Source organism: Diabrotica virgifera, chromosome 4, assembly GCF_917563875.1.
Source record: "Diabrotica virgifera virgifera chromosome 4, PGI_DIABVI_V3a".
In the NCBI taxonomy this organism is placed as follows: Eukaryota; Metazoa; Arthropoda; class Insecta; order Coleoptera; family Chrysomelidae; genus Diabrotica; species Diabrotica virgifera.
The window spans coordinates 128,877,618-128,886,508 of record NC_065446.1 but is presented as its reverse complement, the minus strand read 5'-3'; the positions used below and the strand labels follow the sequence as shown (position 1 = coordinate 128,886,508).

The following is an 8,891-nucleotide window of genomic DNA, read 5'->3' as shown; positions in this document are numbered from 1 at the left end:
TCAGATGCATGGTCAATATTGAAGATATTTCCTGAGATCCTCTACCACCATCTGTTTCGTCCCACACATACAGTAATCCCTCTTCAACCGCGGGGGTTACGTTCCGAAGATAAAGGTGTGGTTGGTGAAACCGTGGTTGGCGAGGGATCCACGATCCAAACAAGAATGTGACATAATCCCAATTTGGATACGTATGTACATATATTTGTATATACATAGAAAGAAATATGATGAAATTGCATATCTGTGAAATAGTATTATCATATCAATAAAAATAAAGACGCTGAGATCAGCGTCTAATTCGCCGGTATTTTATATGCGCGCACCACACTCTCGGCGAAGTTACTTCGCCAAAGTTGTCCGAAGTACCTCACTACACACTCGTTCTACTTCGCGAGGAACACATTCAAGTGGTGCGATACCGACAAAGATCCCTTTGACTCGGACGCTCGAGACAGACAGAGAACGGAAGTAGAACGAAGCGAGGCAAATTGCACAAGGTGGCCATCTACACTCTCGTACTTCTTGAACCTCGATTGACTTCAGCGAGAGTGTAGACGGCGTTTTAAACCTTCCGAATTATAAACTAATTGCCATAGTCTTACTACTAATAACAAGCGCCAGAGGCGTATCATGAGTAATTTAACGCGACTGGTCAAATTTTAAAAAATATATAAAAATAATAAAATATTCTCATTAAAGATTCAACAGATATTACAACCGCGGATAAGTGAATCCGCGGTTGATGAGTCCGCGGATAACGAGGGATTACTGTACATAAAACCGTTGTTTTTGTTGAAGGAATGAATTCCTAGGTTATAGACATACATATTTCTTTTGTAATATGCAATGGATGTAGACAATTGGACAATGGTATGGCAGTGCTTTTTGGAGGTCAAAAGTAGCAACATAGTGTTCATCTGATGCGTCATCACTGTCCGATTTTAGTACATCTCGAGCTTGTTTTGCTTTTGCTAGATGAACATTTTTCTCAACAATAAGTGAATTGGATGTCTCAGGTTCAGTTGCTGCAGCTATTTTTAAGGACAGTTGATCACATTTGGCGCACGTATCTTTCGATGGTATTTTAAAATGTAAATTAAACTTAGATGTAAACACATGATAGTATTGTTCTTTTTTCTGAGGTACTTTGCCTTCGTTGTTGCATTTTGTTACATACAGGTCGTACATTTTTCTGATATTTAAATCAGGATTAAGATACTTTCTTTCAGGGTTTCAGGGTTCTTTGTTCTGCTGTAATGACTTTGATAGGCTGGGAACGATATCAGAGTCGTCGATCTTATTGGTCGAGTGTCTACCACGGGCATCTGCCACAGCATCAGGCTTTGAAAGACACCGATAAACTCTACCGTGCGTAAGGTGGAACGTGTCTAGGAAGTACTTTTTACAAACCTTTTCAGATTTGCTACTGTCTCGTAAGATGTATTCGTATGACATTGTTTTTGCATTACCGGTTCCATCCCTGAGTCGTTTACGTTTCACATCCACAGCCAACACTACGTTTCCTTTCCTCTTCCTCAAATTTTTGATAGCACTTCTTTTTGCAACCACAGTTTATGTTTGTGAAAATTTTTTTCGGTAAATTTTTGCCTGTTACTGAACGATACGCTTCGCTTTTATTCCTCAGATGTTTTCTAGTATTCTTTATCCAACTGTCTTGATTCTTAGCACGTTTTCTTCCGCGATTTTCGCTTGGTTCTGGTTGTGGATGCATACTCGCAGTTGGAAGCATTATAGGGGTAGCTGCAGATTGTTCTCCTTGTTCTTGTGGGGTGTCCACTGTAAACAATAGACATAATTAGGGTCCGGTGTCGAAAGCGCCACACGAATTTTAAGTTAAAAACTTATGCAAACAACCTACATAATTCACATTCACTCAATGATTGATAGTAAACGCCGGGTCCTCTATTATATATTGAAAATACCTAAACATAAATATTATAAATAAATCTGGCAACAACGCCTGGTCACCAATGTAATGTAACCCCTAATTACGTCCTAAAAATTAATAAACAATCATACATTTACGAACTCTTGACAAAGCACATTATTAAAAATTAGGTTAGAATAAATAAATTTATCAAATGCATAACTACTTAAACTTGCCTTCTAATTCCGATTCTGAAGACGAGTCTTGTTCTGAAGGTACATATATAATTATCAGATGATGAAGCATATAAATTACTAATGTCGTCATCTGAAGCCATTTTTATTCATAAACGATCACGATAAACACACTGAGCACAATCTGACCATGCCCCGCGCACTCTAATAAAAAACATGTAATCGTATTTATTTTCCTTCCATTTTGTCAGAGGCGCTGATGTCGGCATTGTGATTGGTGGAACATGACTTTTGACAAATCCTGCGCTATCTGTGAATCAGGAATCAGCGTTCGTGTTCGTTCGTTCGTTGTCGTTGTCGTTCAGTTATTTTATATGGTCGGTTATGTGATGTGTTTGTGTCACCATAAAAAGCTGATATTCAGTCGTGTTTTTTGATATTTTGTAATCGAGTACCTTTTTAAAGGTAAGTTTTTCTGATTGTAAGGTAGAGATTTTCTGATTGTAGGTACTGTTTATCCAACAGTCTTAAAATACACACTTTATTTCGCGTTTTGTTGTTAGGGCTAATGGCTCCGTTCAGCTGTTGTGTACAGACGGTGGAAAAGTTCAACAAGTAAACATTTATTTAATCCAAATTAAATACTCATATTTCTATGTAAAATGTCACATTATTTTATAAATAAATAAGTAAGAAACAAAAGTTGTTTGTGTTTTACCTTTATTGTCCACTTGAATAAAATATTAAATATTGGAAGTACCGTATGGAGGCTATGTACCTAGCATGGAGGCTAGATTATGGCACCCTTCCTATCCAATCAACAACAAGAACGTTTAAAATTTCACACCTATCATGTCGAAGCTACAGACCACTTATGTGGAGGCGAGATTTGTAGTATCCTTCCATTTAACCAGGTGCTGAGATGGCGCTGAAATACGTGACATGTTTTTTAAAGAGTAAGATCGCATTCTACCAAATCACACAACACTTTTTTCTATGAATCTGACTAGTCAACTGGACTTGATCACAGTATATAGGTTTATACAACATTCGTATAAACAAAAAAAACTGTGACTTGATCCGATCCACTCTGTCCCGAAATAACATGAGAAATTGTTCAGACACATAGAAAACTAACGCCATCTGTTTGTTATTGCGGTAACTTTGGACGTGGTTTGTTATATAGTACCAAAAAGATTTCTATTTGTAGAACATAGATACACCGCTAACTTAATTTTCGTAAAAAGTGGACTTGATCCACTATGGTTCTGAACGCCTCAATTATTTATTACTAATAAATGCATTTTTTATTCACTTTTTTTAAACCAAGTTGAAAATATAGCTCATGCTCTTTCATTTGACACCTGTGGAATGGTTCTAACGTCATTTTCTTCTGACTTATGTTATTGCAAAAAAAATTCTCTCTGAGATAAACAACATGCCCCGCTAACTCTAATAAAAAACATGTAATCGTATTTATTTTCCTTCCGTTTAGTCAGAGGCTCTGATGTCGGCATTGTGATTGGTGGAACATGACTTTTGACAAATCCTGCGCTATCTGTGAATCTGTAATCTGTGTTCGTGTCAATGAACTGTCAATACGGATGGAATGGCCCTGTCCCATTCAAATAGTGAAGCGAGATTGCCACCAACATACAAGAGAGAGGTTCTAGAGAGAGACAGACAAGGTGCTGGAGAATTTGACAGGCCGTGTAATTTGAGTTGCCTATATAAATGGACCCGATTGAATCAGTATTGACAGTTCGTTGAATGGACCTCATATTTTAACTTTCAGGGCTGATTGGCAGCACATATTTCAAAATTTAAATACTTTTTTGTATTTACAGAGTAAATAGAGTACAGAGTACCATACTTGGTGTTTAAATCAGTTTAAATACTTTTCAGAATTGTTATTTGTATTTATCAAAACAAATACCTACTTTCCTAAACTATTTGGGAGTTAAATAATTTTAAAACTATTTAAATACTAAATTAGTGACTGTTTTATATAAAGTGAAGAAGTCCTTGATTATGTTTTTATGTTACTTTTATATTTAGAATTTTACTTTTATATTTCCCCGATTTAAGTTGATATAGGCAACTCAAATTACACGGCCTGTCAAAGTTTCCAGCACCTTGTCTGTCTCTCTCTAGGACCTCTCTCTTGTATCGTGGCTGCATTAATTGTCTTCCTGCCTATTCCATCCGTCTTGACAGTTCATTGGTTCGTGTTCGTTCGTTCGTTCACTTATTTTATATGGTCGGTCGGTTATGTGATGTGTTTGTGTTTATAGTATAAGAGCTGTGAGACATTTTTGAGTAGGTATTTTAGGCAACCTGAAAATTTTTCAGGTGACTTTTCTATGATAGCCTAATACAAAAATGCCGGTCTGGCTGGAGGGTAGCGGTTATTTTCCCCAAAAATCCACCCCAAAGTTAAAAAAAGGGCAAAAATTGATATTACAAAAAATACCATTGACGTGACTTTAAAGTAAATTTAAATATTCAAATATAAAGAAAATAAACAGACCAGGCGATTTGAGGGCGATTTTAACTCTGCAAGATACTTGCATGGGCGTCCCAGGATTATTTTCAGGGGATGCATCTGAACTTCACAAGATTTCATCTGAATCTGTACATACTATTAACGAGTATAAAATATACAACTATACATGCATAGCTATGTACACTCCTTCCGGGCAGGGAGGTGCAATTGTTATTTTGACAGGGTATTTTTTAATATTAAAAATAAATATTCTAAAAAAGACAGGTTTTTTTTGGTGAAATTTTCCAACTGCCATGTGATCAAACAAATTACGGGTGCATATAAATGAAAAGCGCTATAGGTAAGCACCAGTGTGAGAAAGAGCGTATACCGATAGCTGTTTGCGTCCTCTGTTCTAACTGAGCGAGTCCGTTCGCTCGAGAAAAATCACGTGACCTAGCGATAACCATGTTGTTGTAACTTTTTCTTAATTAAAGGAAAATAATACGTACTATACAATACAGTGATGAGCAAGCTAATAACCGGCAAAATAGCTCAAAAGGTTGAAAACATAACACATTGCGAAACAAAAAGTGTTTCATCTCTTTTTGTTTCGAGATGTATTATGTTTTCCATCTTTTGAGCTGTTTTGCCGGTTATTAGCGCGCTCATCACTGTAGATTTTGCAAATATGATAGAAAAAAAAACAAATGTATTATTATAAATATATAGGTAGAAAAGTATTAAACTATAGACTAAATTAATTCTGTGTCTTGTACTTCTTCTTCAAACTCCTCATCTGAGCTTAAATATTCATTCTCTTTTTCTTTGTTAGACTCCCCTCAAGACTCAGATTCGTCTTCTACCTAATCTGTAAATAGTTATAATATGTATTTAGAGTTAATTAAAAGATTATTAGTGATTAATTAATTGAGTTGCTACGTATTCTTTCTTTTAAAACCAATACTTAATACTTTTCCTTATATAACCAATCACATCAGGTTTTTTATTTCTTAGTATATGACCAAAGTAGCTCATTTTTTTCCTTCATAGTGTTGAGTATTTCTTGTCTAATTTTCATCTTTCTTAATGTTTCCGCGTTTGTTACGTGTTGTGTACATTATTTTTTTACATTATTCGATAACACCACATCTCAACAATGGCAAGTCTTTCTTCAGATGCGCCCGTGGTTGTGCAGGCTTCGACTCCGTACAAAATGACAGAGAATACGTAGCAAATCAATTAATTAATCAGTAATTAATTTTTAATAAATTCTAAATGCATATTACAACTATCTACAGTTCATGTAGAAGAATAATCTGAGTCTCGAGGGGAGTCTGACGAAGAAGAAAGGAATGAATATTTAAGCTCAGATGAGGAGTTTGAAGAAGAAGTACAAGATTCGGACACAGAATTTATTTAGTTTATAGTTTTATAATTTTCTACCTATATATTTATAATAATAAATTTGTCATTTCCTATCATATTTGCAAAATCTATTGTATAGTACGTATTATTTTCCTTTAATTAAGGAAAAGTTACTTAAAAAACTATAATATATAACAATTACTCTAACGTTTCGAGGCACAACACCATGGGTATCACCAGGTCACGTGATTTTTCTCGAGCGAACGGACTCACTTCGCTAGAACAGAGGACGCAAACAGCTATCGGTATACGCTCTTTCTCACACTGCTGCTTACCTATAGCGCTTTTCATTTATATGAACCCGTAATTTGTTTGATCACATGGCAGTTGGAAAATTTCACCAAAAAGCTGCCTTTTTTAGAATATTTATTTTTAATATTAAAAAATACCCTGTCAAAATAACAATTGTACCTCCCTGTCCAGAAGGAATATACATAGCTATGCATGTATAGTTGTATATTTTTATACATGTTAATAGTATGTACAGATTCAGATAAAATCTTCTGAAGTTAATATGCATCCCCTGAAAATAATCCTGGGACGCCCATGCAAGTATCTTGCAGAGCTAAAATCGCCCTCAAATCGCCTGGCTTGTTTATTTTCCTAATATTTGAATATTTAAATTTACTTTAAAGTCACGTCAATGATATTTTTTGTAATAACAATTTTTACCCTTTTTTTAACTTTGGGGGGGATTTTTGGGGAAAATAACCGCTACCCTCCAGCCAGACCGGCATTTTTGTATTAGGCTATTATGGAAGAGTCACCTGAAAAATTTTCAGCTTGCCTAAAATACCTACTCAAAAATGTCTCACAGCTCTTGGACCATTAGTTTGTGTCACCATAAAAAGCTGATATTCAATCGTGTTTTTTGATATTTTTGTTATTTCATAATCGAGTACCTTTTTAAAGGTAAGTTTTTCTGATTGTAGGTACTGTTTATCCAACAGTTTTAAAATACACATTTTATTTCGCGTTTTGTTGTTGGGTCTAATGGCCGATCAGCTGTTGTGTGCAGCCGATAAATTCAACAAGTAAACATATATTTAATCGAAATTAAATACTCATATTTCTATGTAAAATGTCACATTATTGTATAAATAAATAATTAAGAAACAAAAGTTGTTTGTGTTTTACCTTTATTGTCCACTTGAATAAAATAATAGAGAGTTATCAAGTAACTCGAGGAGAATACGGTAACGTTATTTTAGCAATGGAGCATGCGCAGTATGAATATTGAATAACGGAAATGATTTTAACGTTAACGTGCTCCGTTACGGTAGATCGGATAGCGGGCTTAAATACGGTAACGTTAGCAGCGAATCGCACCAATTCGGCAGGACTCGGAGATTTCAGTTCTGTCATGTTCATGTAATAAATAAATATGTTGTGTTATGAAATTTTATTTTGTATGTTAACAGGTGTTTTGTCTTTGTTTTCTTGGCTTGTTTTTGGTTGACTGTTTTGGTTTGGTTGAGTTTAAAGTTTTAGTTCCTCTCAGCATTACTTACCAGTACAGGTATGACCAGTTTCTGTTACAATTATATCTGGTATCCCTAACAATTGTACAAGCCTTGGAATATCCTGTTTTTCAAACCGAAAATACTGTTTGGCTTGTTCAGGTTCTAAGGTATCGAAATTAAAGACAGGATGTATCATTTAAAATGAGATTTAGTATTAAGTACTCTATATCATCGTCATTGGCTTCAAGTAACATTGCCTGTTAGATCTCTTCCATATTTTTTAGAAAAATTTGAAATCCAAATTGTACAAAACAAGGCAAAATTACAAAATATGTATCTTGGGTAGTGTTGCCAGGTCCGATTTGTTTTTAATCGGTACATAAGCAAAAACAAATCGGGATTTAGGGTTGTAAATCGGGACAAATAAACAACAATAACTCAGTAAATGACCGTTTTAGAGTGTAATTCTCAGAGTCAACTCCGAATTGCATGAAAATCTGGTTTTAGGATCTACTTACTGTCTACTTCAAAGTTGAACTTGTACCGTTGGTTGCTTTTAGTTGGGTGTCGACAGTTACAGTTACCCCTTCTAGAGGGTAAAAAAACGCGCGTTTTAAGTCAGTCCCAAAATTTATCAACTGACTAACTCAAAAAAACTTTTGTTCTATGTAATTTTTAAACTATGCCAATATTTTTCTAGTAATTTTATCGAAAAAAATATTCTTAGCAAAAATGTAGCTTTTAAAAACGCAGAAAAAATTGTATGTTCAGAAAGTCTATACAACCAGTAAAAGAAAAGTTGTAGCTCATCAAAAATACGTTCTTATTCGTCAAATTCAAAATCGAATTTTTCAACTTGAGAATTTTTCAACTTGAAATAACCAAAAAATAGCAATTTTCGGGCAAAACCTATTAAAATTTTTTAAAGTGTTTAAAAAAATCTTTAATTTTGTTTTCTATAAAAGTCTATAGCATTAAAACTAAGCGAGTTACGCTCAAAATAAAGTTGGCCCCTTTTTTTGGTACAAAAAAAATCGGGAAAATCTTCCACTATTTAGCACCGTAAATAAAATTAATCGTTACCGCTTTACCATTTACTTTTTATGTGTATTGTTTATATGATCTGTAAGGTTTACTGTCTGGGAGTGCTTAGTTTAAAAAAAAATAGTTTTATAGTAAAAAAATTTCCTAAAATATTGGAAATTTTTCAAAATTATGTAAAAATTATTGGGGACACTAAAAATCTCGAGAAGTAAAAAGTAGTTAGGTTTTGCTTTTAAAAATATTATAGATTCATTTTGTTTTTCTGTAAGACAAAAATTGGTTAAAATATGGCTGTTCATATTTTGCATACACTCGTGATTAGTGACTCGATCAGGACCTTTTATTCATGTAAAAAATACATAAGTAAAGTAAATTGTTTGTAAAGC

At 34.3% G+C, this 8,891-nt stretch overlaps 1 protein-coding gene and 1 long non-coding RNA gene across 2 annotated transcripts in view; one reads left to right on the top strand and one right to left on the bottom strand.

Moving 5' to 3' along the window:
* Window positions 1-8,891, bottom strand: part of LOC114329328 (serine/threonine-protein phosphatase 5) — a 163,116-nt gene that overhangs the window by 141,213 nt on the left and 13,012 nt on the right. The window lies entirely within an intron of this gene.
* LOC126883924 (uncharacterized) lies at window positions 2,478-7,119 on the top strand. Its single transcript, XR_007697757.1, has 2 exons — window positions 2,478-2,592; window positions 6,931-7,119. It is a non-coding gene; the product is annotated as an uncharacterized LOC126883924 (long non-coding RNA).